The following is a 26,175-nucleotide window of genomic DNA, read 5'->3' on the forward strand; positions in this document are numbered from 1 at the left end:
TTCATTGACTTTATCATGAAGTCTCAATTAATTTAAAAAATACTTTGTCATCCTATGTGGAAGTCTGGGTCCTTTGTCTGCTTCAATCTGTTTCTATGTATCCTACTTTATTCCTATTTACCCTTGCATCTTTGCTCTTTTAGCCTTAATTGCTTCTCACATTTCCTTCTGAGGTTTTAATTTGTCCTGGTTCATGATTTTTCTAAACGCTAGCAAAGATAAACCCATAAAAAATAATGTAAAAATGTACGAAATTTTAGAGATGGAAGGAACATTATAGCTTGTGGTTTCTCTGTAATTTGGGGATTGTGCAGAAGTCATTTAAGCATAGGAGGTCTGAAGCTATGAGAGAAAAGTTGGAGGACTAGTATTCCTCCAGGACTTCCCAGTTACTCTGTGGTAACACATTCTATGCGTGCTTCCTTTGCCCTTTCCATGTCGCCACCAATGTTACTGACCCTGGCAGTTGAAAGAGGAAGGAGCAGAGAGAGATGGAGGAAGGGGAAAGGAGGTTCATTGTTGACATCTTACAGAAAAGGATTTGCCAGTATGCAAAATGAAATCTTTCTCACCTGGGATGTTTTCTTTTGTTCTGTCAGCACCCATTTTGCCTCATAGTTGGGGGCTCCTCATCTGTAGTTCTCTTGTTCCAATTGAATGCTCTTGCTCAAGCCCTCTGCCGACTCTTGGAGTTTGGTGGTCCACCCGTGCCTTCTGTTCACCGAGGTCTTAAGAATCTCTGCAGGTAGCCATATTGAATCCCTGTGCTGCTACTCCCTTGCTCTCACATACATCCAGAGCCCACACTGTGCCATTGCTTGCCCATGTGGTGCTTTTGTGTTTATTAGAAAAAAGTACGCATTTCCCAAGACACTTTTTTTCTCCCTGTTGGGAAATTGTGGTCTTGTATACCAGTTTTGTTGGAACAAGCCCCTCTACTGCCCTGTGCCAGAAAATAAATATTCCTGTACTACCATATAAATGAATTCCTCCTAGCACCCCTGCGCTCCACCCAATAGATGATGTACTCTTTTTTTTTTTTTAAATTATGTTCAATTAGCCAGCATATGTGGGTGATGTACTCTTGACAGCACATAACCCGCACACTATACATGGTGGCTCTGGGCTCACATATGAAATATTCTTTGCCTAAATTCTGAAAATGAAGACTGATTCCAACACAGCAGCAAACTCTCTTCTTTGCCCTGTTGCCAAATCCCGAGATTGTTTACTCCCAGAGTAGTCTTCTTGAAGCTCTCTCTTGCCATGAGGTGAGGGTCAGCCTTCCCCCCAAATCCAATGGGGGCATTGAAGATTGGGATTCACAGAGGAGCAACAGCTACCTCCATAGAAATCTTCTTCATAAAATCTCACCAATATCTGTCTTTTTTTTTTTTTTTTTTAAAGTAAGCTCTAGGCCCAACTTGAGGCTTGAACTCATGGCCCTGAGATCAAGAGTTGCATGCTCTACTGACTGAGCCAGCCAAGCACCCAACTGTCTGACCTTTCATAATGTTAATATTCATAAAGAATTTCAGGAGTCATGTAGCAGGATTTGGGCTTATTCCTTTGTAAATTTTACCTGTGGTATATCATACCACTTTTTAAATTTATTTTTATCTTGGTACTTTAGTTAGAACTTCTATTTTAACTTTCTATGATGTAAATAAAATATAATACACAAGTGTTTCTCCAAAGGTGATCAACACGTTTCATTTTCCTTCATTGAGAATAACTTGGCATAGACAGAACTTGTCTTCACTATAAAACTAAAATTTTTTTTTTTAAAGATTTTATTTATTTATTTGACAGAGATCACAAGTAGGCAGAGAGGCAGGCAGAGAGAGAGGGAGAAGCAGGCTCCCCGCTGAGCAGAGAGCCCGATGCGGGGCTCGATCCCAGGACCCTGGGATCATGACCCGAGCTGAAGGCAGAGGCTTTAACCCACTGAGCCACCCAGGCGCTCCTAGAAAACTAAAATTTACCGAAGAATCTTCTTTATGGATTTGCTTGTAGGAACAGGGCAAATTTCTTTCAGTATAATTTATCAGGAAAGAGTATCATGAGAGTCTTTTATTTTTGTTCCTTCTGGAAGGCACAGAGGATCATGTGAAAGATCCCCGAGGACAGTTTAAGAGGAGATGGGTTAGAGCTGCAAATAGCAAGATTTAAGGTTAAATATGAAGAACTTCCTAACATAGAAAATTCTTTAGCACTGGAATGAAATATCAAAACCCCTCCCCGCAAAGCTAGCCACCAAACCAACTTTGTGGGGTTAGTTAAACTGCTTTGTTTCCTATTAGTGTTCATAGATCTCTTCAAGTTGATGAAGGTTGATTATATACTTAGTACTTGATTAAACTAGGAATATTCTACTAAAAGGATCTAGTTATAATTTCTCTTTCCATAGGGATATGGAATTATCTAGCCATTTTAACCCATATAAATGAATATAGTTTTGTGATCCAATTCTGTCAGTGTCATATTAAGAAAAAAACAAAAGAAAGCAGTAACTTTCCTGGTCATCAGGGGCTTTGGTTTTCACATCTGTAAGACAGTATTAAAATATAGAATTTAAACCAATTAAAAATCTTCACTCCCATATCCTATGTAAATATATTAAGGGTAGCAGGTGGGATGGCATCTTGGAGGACACTTTTTCATGAGTTATTCAGATTTCTGCATGTCTTATGAAGGAAAGCTCTGACTCCCCTTTGTTCTAGACTGTCTTTTCAAGGCAGAGAGGCAGGCAGAGACGAGGAAGCAGGCTCCGCATGGAGCAGAGATCCCGACGTGGGGCTCGATCCCAGGACCCCGAGATCACGACCCGAGCCGAAGGCAGAGGCCCTAATCCACTGAGCCACCCAGGTGCCCCAGATATTTGTATAGTTAATAGCTTTGGACAATAGAAATTATATCTCCTTCTGGAACAAAGGACGGTTTTCTTACAGTTCGTGTGGCAGCATAGCGGCCCCTCCAAAGATATCCATGTCTTCATCCCGGGAACCTTTGAATGTGCAACTTTATAGGTCAAATGGGAGTTAATGTAGGTAGAATTAAGAATGATAATCAGCTAAAAGGATCTTAAAATAAAGAGGTTGTTCAGGATTATCCAGGTGGGCACATTGTAATCAAAATGATCATTCAGAGTGCAAGAGGGAAGCAGAAAAGGAGGCCAGAATGGTACGACGTGAGAAAAACTCAACTTATTCTTGATAGTTTTGAAGATGGAAGAAAGGGATCATAAACCAGGGAATGCTTGGTGGCTCCTAGAAATTGGAAAAATCAAAGAAATGGATTCATTTTCCTCCAAAAGTGCATAGACCTGCCAACACCTTGATTTTAGTTCAGTGAGATCCCATTTGAGCTTCTGATCTCCAGAACTGCAAGGTAATACATTCATATTGGTTAAGACACTAAATATCTTTAATCCTCTTTAGACCTCACTGTGTCGTGTCTTAGAGGAAATTATCTTAGTTACTCTGACTCCCCTTTTCCCTGATGCAAGACCTGGCTCCATTGTTAGTTTGCTTAAACAGTACTGCTTCCCTCCAGAAATATAACTGTAAAATTGAACTGACTGCATTTACAGGCCAACCATGGCTAGAGACTGTGAAGGAATCTGGGAAGAAACTTAAAATGGTGCTTATAATTAGCTCAAGAAACAGCCCAAAACCATTCATTGAGGGATTATATGCAAGGCAGTCTTTTGTTTTTATTTATTTATCCAGTGTGGGGCTTGAACTCACAACCCTGAGATCAAGAGTTGGATGCTTAACTGACTGAGCTACCCAGGTGCCCCCAAGGCATTATTTTGCGTACGGGAACAAGGCTAGGAGTAAAGGTTGGGAGATGGAACTTCCTGAGGAAGGTTGAAAAGGATCTGGCCTGGGAAGAAGTTGAGAGATGTGGATTCCAGGGTTTGGAATTGTGAAGAAGTTCGGGGATTCTGGGGAAGGGAAATTTTGTGGGTTCCTCATTGTATTTTTTATGGAATGTGTCATTTTTCTCCAGACCCAGAAGCTTCCTTGAAACATTTCTTCTTATAGTAAGAAAAGCTAGAGGGGTGCCAGGCTGGCTTAGTCAATGGAGCATGCAGCTCTTGATTTCAGGATTGTGTGTTCAAGCCCCACAATGGGTGTAGAAGCTCACTTGAAAAAAAAAAAAAGCTTTTTTTTTTTTCTTTTTCTTTTCCAATTCTTCTTTGAAAGAAATAATGAAAAACAGAACAGCTCATGCTCTTGAAAGTCATTGATAAATAATATAGGTCAGAGGTTTGTTCATCAGGGGACCCACTGAGTTTTTTCCTGAACTTTCTGTCTAAAATGTGTGCTTCTTTTGTTCTGAGGACTACAAAGTTACCCACTTCCTTAAGAAATTTGGAAGGAGGGGTGCCTGGGTGTCTTAGTGGGTTAAGCCTCTGCCTTCGGCTCAGGTCATGATCTCAGGGTTCTGGGATCAAGCCCCTCATGGGGCTCTCTGCTCAGCAGGGAGCCTGCTTCCTCCTCTCACTCTGCCTGCCTCTCTGCCTACTTGTGATCTCTGTCTGTCAAATAAATAAATAAATCTTAAAAACAAAAAGAAATTTGGAAGGAGCTGGAGGTTACTGGTTGGTCATTAGGTAATCTTCATGTGTTCTGTGCAAAATACCTTATGCATAAAATACTCAGTTTTTAAGGAAACACAATTGGGCATGCAGAATTTTGGTTCCTAAAAGAACCTTTTATTGATTGGAAGAATGTAAGCAATGAAGTGCATTTTGGTAAAGTTAAATAATCTATTCTTTTCTGTTCTGACCACTGCAAAAGGGAGAAAAAAAGATGCATTCCAAAACCAGGAGACCAATCAATCCCACTTCTACCTCTCCGGTCTTCAAGCATGAAGATTGTGTGTGTAACAAGACATGCTTCAGAACAAGTTCTGAATCCTTAAGAGATAAATTAGCAACTTTTTATATTTATTAGTTGTAAAGGAATGGTTATTGTCAAAAATGTCCTGTAATGAGGTCACATCCTGAGGCTGTCTCTCAGGCTAAATTTCTGTATAGGCAAGAGACCAGATGTAATTCATTGACTGATAAAACTGTAGGTGAGAACAAATACGATTTCTACCATTTCATGAGCAATAAAAAGACATTTGGATTTAGGAGGAGTTTTTTTTTATTGGTTGATATTTATATACTTAAGATGATTAACACATAATTAAAAAATCTTCCCTCAGGCAACATAGAACAATACTCATAATCTCATTTTTGTACGAAGACATTTTTCTAAAGAAGAAACATATATTGTGACTCATGTACCCCTTCTTGGTGTTGGCCTGGTTTTTTGACCTACCAGGTTTAAGTCAGGTACCACCATTCACCTGGTGGCTCTTTCTCAAATTGGAGGAATGGTATTTAGAAAGATAAACTCTTTGAGATTATACTTTATAAGCCTGTAAGTACTGGTAAAATTCAATGATTGGAATAAAGAAGTTAGGGAAAAAATGCTTTCCACAGATGATCAAGATAAGGAAGCAAAGATCAGGACAGAAAGAATTAAGGACTGAGTAAAAATAAATAAAACTGCTGCGTTTTTTCCTCATGGGATAGATTTTTCAACAACTCCTGAGGACCAAAATATAAACTTTAACGCCTCAAGTTTAAAGGCGTTAAACTTTAACTCCTTTGCAGTTCTGTTCTAAGAAGTAATTAAATCCATTTAATATTTTTGTCTTTGCACAACACTAATTTATTCCTACTTTGATCTTAATGGTTCTAGCAGAACTTACAGTTTATTCATTTGCATAAACGTGGATTGTATGAAAACAGTCTTTAAATGACTTAATATATACGAGACTCTTAGAAGAGGATCTGGTGCATGTTTGTACTACATAAGTGTTATTATTTTCTCACAAGAAGAAAAAAATCTACAAGAAATCTAAAAGCATTAAGCTGTTTATGGTTACTCTTTGGAATGCCTTTTGGTTAAACTTTCCATAGCTTAGCATGACTGACATGAGATTGAAGGGATTGAACTTGTTTCCCAGATGGTCGGATGACATTTTTGACTTTTTAGGATGACTTTTGAGGCTGTTTTTGTCTGATGGTTTATGTCAAAGTCTGTCTTTTCTAGTCCCTTGAGTTTTGAAGAGTAAGGGGAGATGTTTTGAACCATTAGATGTCGCTTTCTTCTCATTGCTTTTGGTTTAGGAAATACGCCCAGGGTTTAAGCTTTTTAGTTTTCTTCTTCTTCTTCTTTTTTTTTTAAAGTCTATAAATAGTCTTTATGTCAAAGCTAAGTGGGAAATTTAATTTTAGATCAGTAGATAAGAGGCACAATACTCAACTCCTTGGAATGATTAAACTTTGTGCCTGTTTTAAGTGACCTGACTCAATGTCCCTAGTTGACTAAATTTGGAAATGCAGTTTGTGTGTATGTGTTGTTGAGGTTAACATAGCACTGTTTCTACACCACACATTTTTGTCTGGGTATACCTTTATTTAAGTCAAAGTTCATGGGTTTTTTCCTAGCAGTCACTGAGTGAAAACTGTATCCTCAGATACCTGATTAGTATTGCTCTTTCAGGAAAACCTCTGATTCCCGCGGCCCCCCCCCCCCCCCCCGCAATCACTTAGGAAAAGCCTTGTACTTACCACTTAGTTTTTAGCTTCATGGAACCACCTTAAGTAACCTTGAGAATGTGGACTCTCTTTTTCAGTCTTGTTACATGCCACATTGTTGGAAGGGTCACGGAGAGGACATGACTGTTAGTTGAGCCAAGAGCTGGACCCAGGCAATCAGGGGCTCTTTAGCACCTCCCCTGCCCTTGGAATGTATCTTCCACCCACTTTTCCCACAGTGGGAGCCAATTCAAGGGCATGGCCTTGAGAGAGTAAGGGGTCATAGAGACCACCTGGATGGTATACATGACTGAGCCCAGCTGTGGCCTGTTTATGAACTCTTAAGATTATGGTGGGCAGGTGCTGCTGCCCAGACAAGCTGTTTAAGTTCCCTTGCTTATTCAGTCTGCCACCAACCAGCCGGGAGTGGCCTTCGTCTTTTTTCAGTCTCTCTTTGCTCTTCATGTACAGGGACTGATTTCATATTTTACCTGGGGAGCTCTCAAAGTTTGGAACCAACACAAGTACACTGCACAGAGTTCTTCTATCAGGTACATCATCACTAAGTATTTGTTAAATGAACGAATAAATAATTAAATGGGGCAAATAGTGATGCTATGTATGTAAGTATGATGCTGGCCATAGATTTTTGTAGATATTCTTAATCAAATTGAGGACATTAACCTCTATTCCTGATTTGCTGAGTTTTTATTGTGAATATATGCTGACTACTGTCAGATACTTTTTCTGCATTGATTTGTATGTTCATGTGATTTTTTTTTAGATTGTTGATGCAATGGATTACATTAGTTGATTTTTAAAAAAGATTTTATTTATTTAAAATAATTATATTTAATTAATAATTAAATTATGTAATTTAATTATATAAATTACATAAATTAATAATAATTAAATTATATAAATTTAAAATAATTTATTTAAAATTGACAGAGACCACAAGTAGGCAGAGAGGCAGGTGGGGGCGGGGGGGGGGGAAGCAGGCTCCCCGCTGAGCAGAGAGCCCAATGTGGGGCTTGATCCCAGGACCCTGGGATCATGACCTGAGCTGAAGGCAGAGGCTTTAACTTACTGAGCCACCCAGGTGCCCTGCATTAGTTGATTTTTAAATGTTGGACCATACCTGGTTCATACCTGAGATAATCCTACTTGGTCATGGCATACAGTTCTTTTAAAATATTTTTGGATTTGATTTGTTAGTATTCTAGAAATGATATTTAAAGCTTTGTTCATGAGAAATGTTGGTCTTTAGTTTTCTTGCAATGGCTTTTCTGGTAATGCTAGCCTCATCAAATGAGTTATGAAGTATTCTCTTTGTTTCTATCTGAAAGAGTTGTAAAGAATTGATATAATTTGTTCCTTAAATGTTTGGTAGAATTCATTAGAAAAACCATCTGTGCTTGGTGTTTTCTGTTTTGGAAGGTTATTAATTACTGATTCAGTTTCTTTAATAGATACAGGCTTATCCAGATAGTCTATTTTTTATGTGTCAGTTTTATAGGTTGTCACTTTCAAGAAATAGGTCCATGTCATCTAGGTTACCAAATATGTGTGCACAGTTCTTCATAATATTTCTTTTTATCTTTTTAATTTTAATGGGATCTGTAGGGAATGTCCCTTTTAAAATTTCTGATACTAGTAATTTGTGCTCTCTCTTTCTCTCTCTCTTTTAAGCTAGCCTGGCTAGAGGCTTATCAATTTTATTGATGCATTCAAAGAACCAGTTTTTGGAGGTGTTGACTATTGGTCTGTTTTCAGTTTCATTAATTTCTGCTCTGATTATTTTTCTTTATATACTTACTTTGGATTAATTAGCTCTTTTCTTTCTAGTTTCTTAGGTAGAAACTGAGATGATTGATTTTAGAGCTTTCTTCTTTTCTAATGCAGCCATTCATTGCTATGAATTTCCCTCTAAGCACTGCTTTTGCTGCATCCCACAAATTTTGGTAAGTTGTGTTTTCATTTACTTCAAAATACTTAAAGATTTTTCTTTAGTTTTCTTTTTTGACCCTGTGTTACTTGGAAGCATATTGTATTGTATCATCTCCATGGATCTTGACATTTTCCAGCTATACCTGTTAGTGATTCCTAGTTCAATTTTGCTGAGATCTAAGAGCAGACATTGTATGATTCTCTTCCTTGTAAACTTGAGAAAAAATGTTTACTCTGATGTTGTTAGGTGAAGTATTCTGTAGATGTCAATTATATTTACTTGATTGATGGTGGTGTTGTGTTCAGCTATGTCCTTAATGATTTTCTGCTCGCTGGTTCTCTCCATTTCTAGGAGAGGAGTGTTCAAGTCTCCAACTATGATAGTGGATTCAGGTAATTGTCTTTGCTCTTCCATTACTTTTGCTTCACAAATTTGGTGCTCTGTTGTTAGGTGCATACACATAAAAATTATTAAGTTTTCTTGGAGAATTGACCCATTTATCATTAAGTAATGCCCGTATTTATCCTTCACAACTTTCCTTACTTTGAAGTCTGTTCTGCCTGAAATTAATACAGCTACTCCTGCTTTCTTTTGATTAGAGTTAGCATCATATATTTTTCTCCATCAGCTTACTTTTAATTTATGTATGTCCTTATATTTCAAGTGGGTTTCTTATAGACATCATATTGTTGGATCACATATTAAAAATTTTTTTTATTTAATTTTTATTTTTTAAAGTAAGCTCTAGGCCCAGCATGGCATTTGAACTCATGATCCTGAGATTGAATTGTATGCTCTACCTACTGAGTCAGCTAGGCACCCCAGTGGGATCATATTTTTTGATCCATTCTTATAATCTCCATCTTTTAATTGATGTATACAGACCATTAACATTCAAAGTAATTATTGATATGTTGGGTTAATATCTGCCTTTTTTTTTTTTTTTTTTTTTTTTTGCTGGAGACACACACACACACCACACAGCAAGAGAGGGAACACTAGCAGGGGGGAATGGGAGAGGGAGAAGCAGGCCTCCTGCTTAGCAGGGAGCTGATACTGGTTTCAGTCCCAGGACCCTGGGATTATGACCTGAGCTGAAGGCAGATGCCTAACAACTGAGCCACACAGGTGCCCCAATCTACCATATTTGTTAGTTTTCTACTTATTGCTTTTATTTGGCTTCTTCCTACAGAAGTTTAATTTTTTTGGTGATTTTATTTTTTTAAAGCTTTATTTACTTATTTATTTTAGAGAGAAAAAGCAAGAGTGTGTGAGTTGGGGGGAAGGGCAGAGCAGGAGAATTTTCAAGTGGACTCACTACAGAGCTTGGAGCCTGATGTGGGTCTTGATCTCACCACCCATGAGATCATGACATGAGCTGAAACCAGAGTTTGGTGTTAAGCTGAATGATCCGCCCGGGCACCCTAGTTTTTTTGTGATTTTAATTGAGCATTTCATATAACTCCACTTTCTCTCTTTTTAAGCACATCAGTTATAACTTTTTTTTTTAACCTTTTTAAGTGGTTCCTTAAGGCTTGCAAAATACATTTATAACTAATCAAAGTCCACTTTCAAATAATATTATACCACTTGAAATGTAGCATGAGTACCTTATAATAACAAAAGAACACCAATTAACTCCTTCTCATGCCTTGTATCATTACTGTCATTCATTTCCCTTATAGATAAACCCTACATAGGGGCATCTGGATGGCTAAGTTGGTTAAATATCTGACTCTTGGTTTTGGCCAATGTCATGATCTCAGGGTTATGGGATCAAGCCCTGCATTCGGCTCTATGCTCAGCAGGGTCTCTGCTTGGTATTCTCTTCCTCTCTCTTTTTCTCTGTATCCCCCTTGCTCTCATGATCTTTCTCTAAAATAAATCTTGAAAAAACCCTATATAAACATATTTGTATGTGTATACATAAGACATAGATATATATATATATACACACACACACACACACACACACACACATATAAAATGGAAAATGTAATTATTATTACTTGGAACAAACTATTACCTATTAGATCAGTTAAGAGAAATAAAAATAAGTCTTTATTTTACTTTCACTTATTCCTTCTTCAGTGGTCTTTATGTAGCTCCAAATTTCTAAGAACTATATTAGCTTTCTTTTCTTTCTATCTCTAGAATTTCTTTTAGGTTCTTTAAGATTTCCATTTCTTATATTGCCTCTCTATTCTTGCATACTGTTTATACATGGGAACCCTTAGCATATTAATCATAGGTGTTTTAAATTCCCAGTCTGAATTCCATCATTTCTGCCATGTCTCTTTATGACATTTGCTCTTCCTCTTCAAATTATGTTTTTTGCCTTTTGGTATAATTTTTTCTTGATAGCTGGATGTGATGTACCAGGTAAAAGGAACTGTTGTAAATATGCCTTTAGTAATGTGGGTGTCAGCTGTGGGAGGAGGGGGCGTCCCATTCTTTAATGCACATTTCCCTTTATATTGTAAACCTAAGTATTTCTCAGTCCCTGCACCCCTTCCCCGAATGATTAGAATAGGTTAGAGCTGGGTATTTCCTGTCTCCCATGTAGAAATTGGGGTTGGATATTTCCCTTTCCCAGGTCAGTTGTGTTCTGATAATACCTCCGGAGTTTAGGCTATAGTTAACTAGTTCTCCTGAGGGCAGGCTCTTGTGTATGTAAGAATGGTTCCTTTTCCCCCTCCTTCTGCCAGAAGCAGGAGATTCTTCTCATCTATTTATTGTGGGAATCTGGTCAGGCTTCCGAGGTAAATATAGAATATTGTGGGGGTCACCCAGTGACTGAGTTCCCCTGAAGTTTTTAACTTGTGAACACCGGGGCCCCAGGAATTCATCAATTACATCTCAGGTTTTTCTACCCCGCACTGGATCCTATGGTGGTTTCTGCTGGTGATCTTTGCTCTGTTAAGACCTGACTGTATTTGCTTGCCTGTCTCTCCAGAGTTAGGACACAGGGTTACCCTGTCTGTGTCTTCCCTTCTCTGATCAATCCAAAAAGAATTGTTGACGCTTCAGTCTGTTCAGCTTTTCACTTGTTAGAACACATGACAAATTCCAAGCTCCTTTACATGTGGACCTGGAAACCATCATTCTCTTTTCATGAGTGTGATTTTTTTTTTTTTTTTTTGTCTGCAGTGAGTATTTGTGGCATATATAACCCAGTGTGTTCTTTGGCACTAGAGAAAATGCTTCCATAGCAACGTGTTCAGTTAACACTGTATCTCATGCTTACTTAATATTCTGGGGGAAAATGCTTTGTTAATACTTTGAACCCACCTTTATTCACAGCAAAGGTCTGTCTAGTGCCCTTGTTCTCTATTGCTACACTGGAACTCTCCCCCCACCCCCGCCCCCTTTAGAAGCTTCTGGCTTTTTTTCTCTAATCATGTTTATTTTAAAGGTCATCTTTTTTTTTTTTTTAATGCATCTCTTCATTTTAAAAGTTAACCCCCCCCCCTATTTTTAGTACAGTTTGATTTCTCATATATAAGCAATTTTTCTGCACTTGTTTGGAAAACTCCTTGAAAGAGTCTAAAGAATTGCTTTCTCGTGTTTATGTATAGGACATATGGGGAACTTTCTATCATATGTCCTGGCTGTTGCTGAATTCATTTCATCTTTTATCCAAAACTTACATTCTCTGGCTTTTTTTTTTTTTAAAGATTTTATTTATTTATTTGACAGAGGGAACACAAGCAGGGCGAGTGGGAGAGGAAGCACTCTTCCCACTGAGCAGGGAGCCTGATGTAGGGCTCGATCCCAGGACCCTGGGAACATGACTTGAACTGAAGGCAGATGCTTAACAACCAAGCCACCCAGGTGCCCCCATTCTCTGGCTTTTAATCATCTCTCTCTCTCTCTTTTAATGAAATCATTGTCTTTATCTTGTTTTACATCATTAGCCAACTTTGTTTTATTTATTTATTTTGAGGATGGGGGCTGGGGCAAATGGGAGGGCATTTTCCACAGATAATCAAAGAAAGTTTTATTACTTAGCAAGAATAATTCCAGAGAGCAGACTGTAGGAAGCCGTGTTGAACTATAAATTTTGGGCCATTGTCTAGGGCCAGTCACTAAAATCATAGTCACCTTGCCTTTAGTTTAGTTATTTCCTTTGCAAAATTGGACATTGCTAAGATGTAATGAAGCTTCAGTGTTTTTCACACATAGTTAAATCCATGGATGCTAAATCCATGGATGTCAAAACTGAAAGTAATACAGAGTTGGCAATGTATGCTGGTTTTAGAATGCTAATTTTAGAATCAGTTATTTTTGTGACTTAGCATTAATCACAATAATAGCTGACAACTATTTAATGTGCCCTGTATATTGAGTACTGGTCTTATTATTTTCTGTGTATTAATTACTTAAATTTCTAATAATTTTTTGTAGGTAATATTATTTCATTGTATATAAGGGACTTGTGTTGTAGGGAGGTTTAGAAACTCCTTCAAGGTCACAGTTTTAAAATGTTCATGGGATTTGTTTTAATTACCCATGATAAGAAGTACAGACATGGAAATGTATGTCACGAGGAAGAAGTTTTTATTCACTGGTTCCTAGAAATAAGACAGCATATCACAGAGGGTCACACGGGGAAATACTAGGATCCATTAGTGGGCAGGAGGAGCAGACCAGAGAATGGGAAAGAGCCTTTATTGTGTCTGTTGGAGGGACTGGGAGAGGCAGGGTAAGCAGGTTTAGGATTGAGTAGTTTGAATAATTTCAGCGGGCTGTGGGGCATAGGGACTTTGCTTGGTTTTTCTACCTGGTCATGAGATGATTAGGGCAAAGGAATATTACCTCTTGCAGTGTAAGGGCCAGATAGAGGGGTTAATTCCCAGTATGGACTCTAGATTAGTTGATTTCCATAGGAAAGGTACACTTGCATTGGCTAGTCTTGAGAGGGTTAGTCTCCTCCAACTTTTAGTGAGGCCCTAGATGCTGGAGTATCAAGGATGCAGAAAATACGAAAATAGAGTTAATCTAGTTACATAGCTCATAAATAGTGGAATAAAGATTCCCCAGCAGACTTCTGATTTAGGACACTCTGAAGTCCTCTGGTTGATACTAATGGACTCTAGACAATTCTGAAATATGACACACGGATTAAGCTACCTGTCACTGTAATTACTGGGCTCCCACATAACTGAATGAAGAGCTTCAAAAGATTTAATAATGCTGCTCTAAAGCTGTTATTTGACGTTTACTGAGTCTGAGCAGTGTACTCAGTACATTCTCATATACTGAGGTAGAGGTGGCTGCTGGGACTACTTTGCAGACTTTGACTTTGGTTGTGATCATCAGCCTGGCCACGATGGACAGAAAGCTAATAGATTTACAGCACTTTTACATTATGGGACCATCTTTAAAAAAAAGATCCTGAGGGCGCCTGGGTGGGTCATTTGGTTGAGCGACTGCCTTCGGCTCAGGTCATGATCCCGGACTTCCAGGATCGAGTCCCGCATCGGGCTCCCAGCTCCTTGGAGAGTCTGCTTCTCCCTCTGACCTTCTCCTTTCTCATGCTCTGTCTCACTCATTCTCTCTCAAATAAATAAATAAAATCTTAAAAAAAAAAAAAGATCCTGACATGTATTTCAATGCAAAGATAGAATCAGTTGGAAAAGAGTATTTTATGAATTTATTTGAATTCTAAGCTAGAATTTTAAAATATTTATACTTTCCTCGGTTCTGTGCAAGGTGATGTAGAAGCCACTACCCACAGTCCCCAGGAAAAAAACTTATTCTGATTTACCCCCCAGTTTCAGATTATTTTCTGTTGAGGTTAATCAGGTTATTTATATCATTGAGCTTCAGTTATCTTATTTATAAAATTAGAATGATTATACTTAATTCCTAGAGTTAGCTATGTGATGTAAATAAAACAATTGATGTAAAATGCTTAGCTGGTTTATAGTTATGAATCAGAGAATATGGGCTACATATTTATTTATTATACATGTATTATTTATTATACATGTATTATATTATATTATACATGTATTATACATGTATTATACGTAGTATGTGTATATATATTCTCTGTATATATGGATCTGTTAGTCATAGACATTATAGCTTCTAGGGAGTTAACTCTTTTTCCCTTCTTTTCTCCCTCTCTCGTACTTTATCTTTTCTTTCATATTAGCAGGTAAGACTTCTTTCTGATATCCCAGTCATTTTAAATAATTCTAAAGAGCTGTTATATGTACCTTCTATCACATAATGCAAGCCTCAGAATGAAGATTGATAATTGACAAGATTACAAATAGGCTTCTTGTTTTTCTTATTAAGAAATGCAATAGTTATTCTGAGTTGTAGGCGGAATCCTATTGGTTACATTGGAGGATTGGCCCCACTGTCTTGACTTTTTGAAAAGGTTGTGTCAGGTTAGCCCATCTTCCTGAGTCGACACAGGACAGGGTGTCTCCTTGGGTTTGAGGATCTGCTAGGTCAGAGACTCAACCTGGTGTGTCAGAAGGGACTCAAATTCCATGAAATTGTAGCTAAGTTTTTTTCTTGGCCTTTTTTTTTTTTCATCTTTTTTTGTTGTGGTAAAAAATATGAGATCTATATCCTTAACAAATTTTTAAGTGTATAGTACAGTATTGTCAATTATAAGCACAGTGTTAGAAAACAAATCTTTAGAACTTTTTCATCTTGCATGACTGAAATTCTGTACCCAATGAACAGCAGCTACCCTTTTCCTCCTCCTCACAGACCCTGCCAACTACGAGCATACTTTCAGTTTCTTTGGGTTACTCGTAGAAGTGCAGTCATGGAATACTTGTCCTTCTGTAACTGCCGTATTTCACTTAGCATAGTGTCTGCTGCTATGGAAAATGGTATGGAGATTCCTCAAAAAACTAGAAATAGAGCTACCATATCATCCAGCAATCCCACTTCTGATGGTTTATCCAGAAGAATTGAAGTCAGGTTCTCAAAGAGGTATTTGCCCTTCTGTGTTGATTTCAGCATTCTCAATAGCCAAGAGGTAGAAACAACCTACATGTCCATTGATGGATGAGTAGATAAAGATATGATAAACACACAAATATATACAATGGGATATTATTCACCATAAAAAGGAATCCTGACGTATGCCATAACATGGATTGTAGCCATGTTTTTCCCCAAGTATGTATGTATGTGTGTACGTATGTATTTAACTTTATAATTATTTTTATTGTTATGTGAGTCACCATACAGTACATCATTAGTTTTTGATGTAGTGTTCCATGATTTATTGTTTGCATGTAACACCCAGTGCTCCATGCAATACATGCCCTCCTTAATACCCTTCACCATGCTCACCCATCCCCTCACCCCCCTCTGCTCTAAAACCCTCAGTTTGATTCCCAGAGTCCATAGTCTCTCATGGTTCATCTCCCCTTATGATTTCCCCCCTTCATTTCCCTGATGGCTAATGATGTTGAATATCTTTTCATGTGTCTGTTAGCCATTTGTTTGTCTTTGGAGAAGTGTCTGTTCTTGTCTTCTGTCCATTTTTTTACTTGATTATTTGTTTTTTGGGGTGTTGAGTTTGATAAGTTCTTTATAGATCTTGGACACCAGCCATTTATCTGTAATGTCATTTGCAAAAATCTTCTCCCATTCTGTGGGTTGTCTCTTTGTTTTGTTGACTATTTCCTTTGGTGTGCAGAAGCTTTTAATCTTGATGAAGTCCCAGAAGTTCATTTTTGCTTTTGTTTCCCTTACCTTTGGAGATGTGTTTTGAAAGAAGTTGCTGTGCCCGATGTCAAAAATGTTACTGCCTACGTTCTCCTCAAGGGTTTTAATGGATTCCTGCTCTCACATTGAGGTCTTTATCCATTTAGAATTTATCTTTGTGTATGGTGTAAGAGAATGGTCACGTTTTATTCTTCTGTAAATAGCTGTCCAATTTTTCTGGCACCATTTATTGAAGAGACTTTTTTCCATTGGATATTTCTTTCCTGCTTTATCAAAGATTAGTTGACCATTAGGGTTGAGGTTCCATATCTGGGCTCTCTGTACTGTCCCATTGATCTATGTGTCTGTTTTTGTGCCAGTACCATGCTGTCTTGATGATCATAGTTTTGTAGTAAAGCTTGAAATGAGGCAACGTGATGCCCCCAGCTTTGTTTTTCTTTTTCAACATTTCCTTGGAGATTTGGAGTATTTTTGGGTTCCATTTAGGATTGTTTATTCCAGAACTTTGGAAAATGCCATTGGTATTTTGATTGGGATGGCATTGAAAGTATAGATTGCTCTGGGCTGCATAGACATTTTAAAAATACTTGTTCTTCCGATCCGTGAGCATGGAATGCTTTTTGATCTTTTTGTGCTTTCTTCAATTTCCTTCACAAGTGTTCTATAATTTCTAGAGTATAGATCCTTTACCTCTTCGGTTAGGTTTATTCCAAGGTATCTTATGGTTTTTGGTGCTATTGAAAATGGAATTGATTGTCTAATTTCTCTTTCTACAGTTATGTTGTTAGTATATAGGAAAGCAGTTGATTTCTGTGCATTGATTTTGTATCCTGCCACATTACTGAATTGCTGTATGAGTTCTAGTAATTTGGGGGTGGAGTCTTTTGAATTTTCCACGTAAAGTATCATGTCATCTGCGAAGAGAGAGAGTTTGACTTCTTCTTTGCCAATTTGAATACCTTTTATTTCTTCTTCTTTTTTGATTGCTGTTGCTAGGACTTCTAGTACAGTGTTGAACAGTAGTGGCGAGAGTGGGCATCCTTGTCGTGTTCCTGATCTTAAGGTAAAGACTCTCAGGTTTTCCCTCATTGGGAATGATATTTGCTGTGGGCTTTTCATAGATGGTTTTTATGAAATTGCGGAATGTTCCCTCTATCCCTACACTCTAAAGTGTTTTAATCAGGAAAGGCTACTGGATTTTGTCTAATGCTTTTTCTGCATCAATTGAGAGGACCATGTGATTCTTGTCTTTTCTCTTATTTATGTGTTCTGTCACATTGATTGATTTGCGAATGTTGAACCACCCTTGCATCACAGGGATAAATCCCACCTAGTCGTGGTAACTTTTAAGGTACCGTGGGATCCTATTAGCTAGGATCTTGTTGAGAGTTTTGACATCCATATTAATCAGGGATATTTGTCTGTAATTCTCCTTTTTGATGGGGTCTTTGTCTGGTTTTGGGCACAAGGTAATGCTGGCCTCATAGAATGAGTTTGGAAGTTTTCCTTCTGTTTCTGTTTTTTGAAACAGCTTCAGGAGAAGAGGCATTATTTCTTCTTTGAATATTTGGTAGAATTCCCCAGGGAGTCCATCAGGCCCTGGACTCTTATTCTTTGGGAGGTTTTTGATCACTGCTTCAATCTCACTGGTTATTGGTCTATTCAGGCTGACAGTTTCTTCCTGTTTCAGTCTTGGTAGCTTCTAGGTTTCCAGGAAGGTGTCCATTTCTTCCAGGTTGCTTGATTTATTGGCATATAGTTGTTGATAATAATTTCTAATAATTGTTTCTATTTCCTTGGTGTTAGTTGTGATCTCTCCCCTTTCATTCACAATTTTATTAATTTGGGTCCTTTCTATTTTCTTTTGGATTATTTTGTCCAGTGTTTTATCGATCTCATTAATTCTTTCAAAGAACCAGCTTCTAGTTTAGTTGATCTGTTCTACTATATTTCTGGTTTCTAATTCATTGATCTCTGCTCTAATCGTAATTATTCCTCTTTTTTTATTAATTATTAACATATAATGTATTATTTGCCCCAGCGGTACAGGTCTGTGAATCATCAGGCTTACACACTTCACAGCACTTACCATATCACATACCCTCCCCAAAGTCCATAACCCTACCACCCTCTCCACACCCCGCCTCCCCCCAGCAACCCTCAGTTTGTTTTGTGAGATTAAGAGTCTCTTATGTTTTATCTTCCTCCCAATGCCTAGTTGTTTCATTTTTTCCTTCTCTAATTATTCCTCTTCTTATGTGTGGCTTAAGCTTTATTTGTTGTTCTTTCTCCAGTTCTTTAAGGTGTAAAGTTAATTTGTGTATTTGGGATTTTTCTATTTTTTTGAGCGAGGCTTGGATGTTTTCCCCCCTTGGGACCACCTTTGCAGTATCCCATAGATTTTGGACTGATGTGTTTTTGTTCTCTTTAGTTCCCATGAATCGTTTAAGTTCTTCTTTGATTTCCTGGCTGACACAAACAATCTTGTCTTTAGCTTCCAAGTGTTTGATTTTCTTCTGATTTTTTTTCTTGTGATTGAGTTCCGGTTTCAAAGCATTGTGGTCTGAGAATATGCAGGGAATAATCTCAGTCTTTTGGTATGGGTTAAGTCCTGATTTATGACCCACTATGTAGTCTATTCTGGAGAAAGTTCCATGTGCATTTGAGAAGAATGAGTATTCTGTTGTTTTAGGGTGGAATATTCTGTATACATATATGTGGTCCATCTGGTCCAGTGTGTCATTCAACCTTTGTTTCTTTGTTGATTTTCTGCTTAGATGATCTGTCTATTGCTGAGAGTAGAGTGTTGAGGTCTCCTACTATTAGTGTATTATTATTATTAATATATTAATAAAATTATTAATATCAATATGTCTCTATTTTGGTTAACAGTTGGCTCTGCCCCATGTTGGGGACATAGGTATTTACAATTGTTAGATCCTCTTGTTGGGTAGACTCTTTAAGTATGATATAGTGTCCTTCTGTATCTCTAACTACAGTCTTTAGCTTAAAGTCTAACTTGTCTGATCTGAGAATTGCTACCCCAGCTTTCTTTTGAGGTCTGTTAGCATGAAAAATGGTTCTCCATCCGTTCACTTTCAGTCTGAATGTATCTTTAGGTTCAAAGTGAGTCTCCTATAGGCAGCATATGGATGGGTAATGTCTTTTTATCCAATCTGCAATCCTGTGCTGTTTCATGGGAGCATTTAGGCCATTCACGTTGAGAGTGATTATTGAAAGAGGATTTTATTGTCATCATGTTGCTTGTGAAGTCCTTGTTTCTATAGATTGTCTCTGTAAATTTCTGTTCTATATCACTCTTGGGGTCTTTCTCCTTTTATAGAACTCCCCTCAATATTTCTTGCAGGGCCAGCTTGGTGGTCACATATTCTTTCAATTTCTGCCAGTCTTGGAAGCTCCTTGTCTTTCCATCCATTCTGAATGACAGCCTTGCTGGATAAAGTATCCTTGGCCGCATGTTCTTCTCATTTAGTATCCTGAATATGTATTGCCAGCCCTTACTGGCTTGCCAGGTCTCTGTGGACAGATCTGATATCATTCTGATGTTCCTCCCTCTGTCATAAGAAATCTCTTTCCTCTTGCCGCTTTTAAGATTGTTTCCTTGGATCTAAGGTTTGCAAATAGTACTGTTATATGTTGTGGCATTGGTCTGTTCTCATTGATCTGGGAGGGGTCCTCTGTACTTCTTAGACATGAATGCTTGTTTCCTTCCCCAGACTAGGGAAGTTCTCAGCTACAATTGGCTCAGATATATCTTCTAGACCTCTCTCTCTCTCTTTCTCTTTCTCCCCTCCTCCCTCCCTCTCTTCACTCCTTCAGGGATCCCAATAATTCTGATTTTGGAACATTTCATTCTGTCACTAATCTCTCTCCGTTTGATTCCTTGGGTGATAATTTGTTGATTCCTGGGTGCTGATTTGTTTTTTCCTCAATTTCCTTATTTTCTCTCATCTTATCCTCTATCTCCGTAATTTGTTCTGCCTCATTTATCCTGGCGGTCAGTGTATGCAGCTTAGACTGCATTTCATTCATCACACTTTTAAGTTCGGCCTGATTAGATCTCATTTCTGCCCTTAGAGATTCTATACTGTTGTTAATATTTTTCTCAAGCCTAGATATCACCTTGATAATTGTTACTCTGAAGTCAGTTTCTGACGTCTTGGTTATATCCATACCAATTAGTTCTGTGGCAGAGGCTGCAATATCTGAATCTTTCCTTTGTTGGGGGCTCCTCCTCTTATCATTCTGTTGAGGGGTGATTGAGGGAATGTACAGAGTCCAGGTTATTGACCGCAACCCAAGCAAGATGCACCTGTATTATAGGGACATTAGGGTTGTTGGCCTCTTGTTCTTCTAGCCTGTCTTATGGGGGAAGGGCCTGCCATGCTGTTACTTGGGCAACCCTGTTTGGAAGAGTTGCTCTGCTCCCTGTTGGAGGGGGATGGGCTCAGTGAAAACTGGTTTTGGGGGGCTTTTTTCCTCTAGCAGCTTTCCCTGGTGGCTTTCTGCATCTCTTCCAAGAGTCAGAGCAGAAGTGACCATATCTAAACTTCTGTCTCAAACAGAGATCTCCAATCTGCTCTTCACAGAGCTCTCCAGGCCACAGTGTCTCTGTTTCTGTACTGCTAAAAAACTGCAGTGTCCTGGGTTGTGCACCCCACAGCAGCCCTCCCAGCCCTCCCTTCCAGGTCTAGGCAGCTCTCTGCCCTTTGTGCTGCTAAAACTGCAAGCCACCGCCAGTTCGCACATGAGCCCCTGAAGCTCCAGGTTTCATTCTAGGGGGCTGCTGTAAAGTCCTTTCCCCGCTGTTATGGGTCTGTGAGTCTATGCCTGGTCCCCAGCATGCGAGGATTTTGTGGTCCTGTATTATTTCACCTTCTGGTCTCCAGCACTTACGGCAGCTCCCTCCCTCTTCAGTTTATCTTCCTATATCTGCCCTTGGAATCAAGACTCTCTGCTTCATTCCTCAAGACCAACTGCAGGAGATACTCTGTTCAGAATGGTCTGTGGGTGCCTGGGTGGCTCATTTGTTAAGCTCAGGTCATGATCCTAGAGTCCTAGGATTGAGCCCCTATTGGGCTCCCTGCTCAGCGTGAGGCCTGCTTCTCTCTCTCCTGCTTGCCCTGCTTGTGTTCCCTTTCTCACGTCTCTCTCTGTCAAATAAATAAATAAAATCTTTAAAAAAAAAAAAGTCTGGTAGATACCAGCTCAATTCAGGGGACTGGTTGAAATAGGGTCTCCTACTTTTCTGCCATCTTTTCCCTCTCCCCCGTAGCCATGTTTTAAGGGAAAATTTGGGGGAAAAATTTTTTAGCTTTATATTACATTGTCGAAAGGATTTGATATCCCAACAAAATTAAGGGCCTGCATCAGGGCAAGCCTAACCCTGAACAAACTTGGGATTAGTTAAATTTGCCTTTGTCTTCCATGTTTGTGTTTATTCCAGATAATTAATGTGCTCATAGCAATCCTCTCCCTGCCTTGACTTTTCAAAGTCGTCCTCTGTAGTTGTTCCCTCTAGTCTGCTCTTCCTAGATAGAGGCCCACTAAAGAAACTACCATTCTGTCCTTTGAAAACATGCTTGTCCCATTTTCTCAGAACACTGCTCTTTGCCAAGAAAATGAAAATGGACGGAGTGCAGAGGTAATGGCTTGCCTTTCTCAGATATGAATATTTCCACAGGGAATTTCAGTGATGGAAGCTGAAGAAAGCAAGTAGTGGCAATTTTGGAGGGGCACAAGGGCCAATTATAGTGGCGGAGGAGATTGTGACCTGGAAGCTCTTCTCAGCTCTTTGAGGTGACAGGACATACACACTCACCATTTACCATACACCTACTTAAAAACACAAAAAAGGAAACATCCATTTAGTAATGTCTAGTACTCATTTTTGTACCTTCAGGAAGGTTTCCTTAAAATTATTATTTTTTGGTAGGAAATATATCCATTAGTATAACTGCCTTTCTTAGGACCAAACTTTCAGGGATTAAGGGTTAAGAAGTTCTGTTGCTTTTTCCTCTCTGTAAGAGCTTGTGGCCAGAGATTTCTGTCACATATGAGTGAAGAATAAATCTCAGGGGAAAGTTTAACTTTTTTTTTTTTTAAGTCATTCTGGATGCTTCTCATAGACATAATTATTTCTGAAGCAGTTTTCTAGGAACATTATGGGAAGGATTTGGTAGTGAGAAAAGAAATTCTAAATTTGTTTGATTTATAGTTCCCACCTGCTAAGTTATATCTTTTTAAAGGGATACCTTGCCCTTTTACATGATCCTTAATAAAATATATATGGTTCATATAATGAAGGCTGCTAATATCAAGTTATGTTGGGAAAATTGTATATTTCCTGTAGGTTTTAAGTATTGTATAAACTCAGGTTTATTTAGAATTCTTTCTTATTACCATTTAAGTCACTTTCTGATTTAGGTACTAAAGAGAAGTCTATAATCATTGGCTTATAATCATTACCACTAAATTTGTAGAAATAGTGCTTCCCATCCCAACTTCATTCCCATTTTACCCCCATTTTTTTTCCTTACAAAACAGACATGACATTTAAACATTTCTCTAATGTTACCGGCATAGCCAACTTTGTCAAGGAGGCATATGGTTTATGCAAACACAGAGATTATCTTGGAGCATTGACATATGTAAGCTTAATTTTAAAAAGCCTGTGAAAATAGTGGGAAACAGATGGAGAGTTGCCATGGAAATCACTTACATGTAGAGGAAGAAAAATGTTACTTTAGAGTCACTGTCATTTCCATAGGACCGGTCAGACTTGCAAGCCTTTTTTCCTTACATAGTTGGTAGTAATAAAAACAGTGGTTGGCCTGCCACTGTATTTTTTAATTTGCCTATGGTTTTATAATGCCTTTACTGTGCTCTAAATATATTACAAGTATGCATATTTCAATTGGTTAAAAATTTTTTGGTATTGGGAAAGAATTAATCCAGGAGTCAGTATTATTTTAAATTATAAATATTCTTTTACATATTTTTCTTAATGAAATTATAACTTGTAGCTTATGAGTTTTTGTTCTCCGTATGTAAGTTTTAATCTTGGTGTAACAAAATTTAGTCTCAGAATTGCACAGTATTTAAAAGAAGATGACTGAAATGTGCATTTAGGGGTTAATTGTATTAACTGTCAAAAATAGAGTCTTAAGTCTGAATAGCTCAATGAATGAAGTAAATTGCTTAAGCCAGATTTGTTATTAGAAATTATAATTGCTAGGCACTGCTCTTTACTATAGCTTAATCATAGAGAGAGCTTAAAAACCCTACATAGGAAGTCATTTGCATTGCTCATTTTGTACCAGTGATTATTTTCCACCTGATTGTTTTATATTTTCATTACCATGCCCTTTGGAAAAGTCAATAACTAAATTCTAATTCTTTCTCCTTTCTTCTGAGGCAATTTTCGTTGCTGTGGTTCTGATGGAATAGACTAATCAAAAGTGGGAGAAGAATTAGAGTTGGGGCCATGGGGGATTTGGAACGTCAACATAACATTTAATAAAATGTGAAGTTGAGTTAATGATGGTTTTGACCTCAAAAATAGTGTATGAAGAATAAAGGGATAAATATCTAACAGTTACTTAAATTTGCAGTAGGAATTAATAAAAATTTATTGTTTTTATTTTTCCAAAATACTAAGTTACACAATGAAAATCAACAGGAATTTAAAATGAGAATGTAGGAATCAAAGTAAAACCATGCTAAATTTTTAAAAGAATACAGATGGGTTAATGTCTAAATAATTAATTTTTGTGTTTTCTTGGTAGATTTAGATGGCAAGTTGCATTTCTGCAATTGTGTTATGACTACTGTTGTGATTAAGAAATGGAAAATGAATTTCTGAGATCCAACAAAGTCTGATTTCATCAGCTTCAGAGCCATATTATGGAGAGCAAAAACAAAACAGTTTTTAGAGGATGGCATAAGAGAAAGAACAGCAAGAACGGGAAAATACTTATAAGTGGGGCAGCTGGATCTTGCAAATAAATTAGCCTTAGGAAAACTGTGGCCTGAGACATCTCTCATTTATGAATGGGCAATTGGTTTAGTTGGCTTCTTACCTGAGCTAGGAGTTCTTCAAATCTCTCATTTGTTAGGAGCAAAGAGAAATGAATGTTTCTATGGGAATTAAATAAATGTTTTATTGAAGTATAACATACATATAGAAAAGTGCACAGATCATAATGCATAGCGCAATCAATTTCTGAAAGTGAGCAATAAATAGACTATTACCAGAAACTCATAGACTCCCCTGGTCACTATTGCCTCAAATGTAACCATCACCCTGATTTTTAAGCTGTATAGTAATTTTGTCTGCTTCTGAAATTTATATTAATATAATTATAGAGGATGTACTTCCTGTCTGTCTTTGTTGGCTGAATGTTATGTTAGTGAGATTTATCCCTGTTGTTGCATATATAACAGTGTTTTGTTCATTTTCTGTTCTCTTGAATATTCTGTTGTATGAAAACTCCACAGTTTTTGCCCAATGCTAACAGTGCTGCTATGAACATTTTTATAAGTGTTCTTACAGGGAACAGGTGCATGCTTCTTTTTGTATATAACAAGGAGTGGAACTCCTAGGACATGTGGTAATTGTTTTTATTGGAAACTGCTCAGTAGTTTTTTTTGTTCTTGTTTTTTGTTTTGTTTTTTTTTTTTTAATGTTTTGAGTATTTTCTATACCCAGCATGGGGCTTGAACTCATGGTCAAGAGTTGCATACTCCACGGGCCCAGCCAGCCAGGTGCCCCTGCTCAATAGTTTTTATAAAGTGGTTTATGAAAGTTCCATTTCATTTGATTCTCATCCTTTCCAACTCTTGGTATTATCAGTCATTTTTATTTTTAACCATAATGGCAGGTAGTAGTAGTATCTAATGGTGGTTTTAATTTGTGTTTCAACTAAAAAAGTTGCGCACTTTTAGATATGTTTATTGACTCTTCAGATATCCTCTTTGCAAAGTGTCTGCTTAAGTTTCTGGCCCATTTTTTTCTACTGGATTATCTATCTTTTTCTTACAGATTTTAGAAGTTCTGGATCTTTTGTCAGCAAGATGTATTGCAAACATCTTCTTCCACCATGGAGCTTTACTTTTCACTTCTTAATCATGAATTTGATCAATAGACATTCTTTTTTTTAATTTTATTTTTTATTAACATATAATGTATTATTTGTTTCAGGGGTACAGGTCTGTGAGTCATCAGCCTTACACAATTCATAGCACTCACCATGACACATACCCTCCCCAATGTCCATCACCTGGCCACCCCGTTCCTCTCACCCTCCTCCATTCCAGCAACTTTTAGTTTGTTTCCTGTGATTAAGAATCTCTTATGGTTTATTTCCCTCTGTGGTTTTGTCTTGTTTCATTTTCCCCTGCCTTCCCCTATGACCCTCTGTTTTGTTTCTCAAATTCCTCATATCAATGAGAGCATATAATAATTGTTTTTCTCTGATTGGCTTATTTCACTTAGCATAATACCCTCTAGTTCCATCCATGTTCTTATAAATGCCAAGATTTCATTTTTTGATGGCTGCATAATATTCCATTGTACATATACCTCATCTTCTTTATCCATTCATCTGTTGATGGACATCTAGGCTCTTTCCATTGTTCGGTTATTGTGGACACTGCTGCTAAGTAAATAGCAGTCCATATTAATTTTTTAAAAAAATTTTATTTATTTGAGAGAGAGCTAGTGAATGAGAGAGAGAAGGAGCAGGAGGAGGGGCAGAGGGAGTTGGAGAAGCAGACTCTCACTGAGTATGGAGCCTGAAGCAGGGCTTGATCCCAGCACCCTGAGATCATGACCTGAGCCAAAAGCAGACTCTTAACCAACTGAGCTACCTAGGCACCCCTAGAGTTGTCT

The sequence above is a fragment of the Martes martes genome, assembly GCF_963455335.1.
Source record: "Martes martes genome assembly, chromosome: 8".
Classification (NCBI taxonomy): Eukaryota; Metazoa; Chordata; class Mammalia; order Carnivora; family Mustelidae; genus Martes; species Martes martes.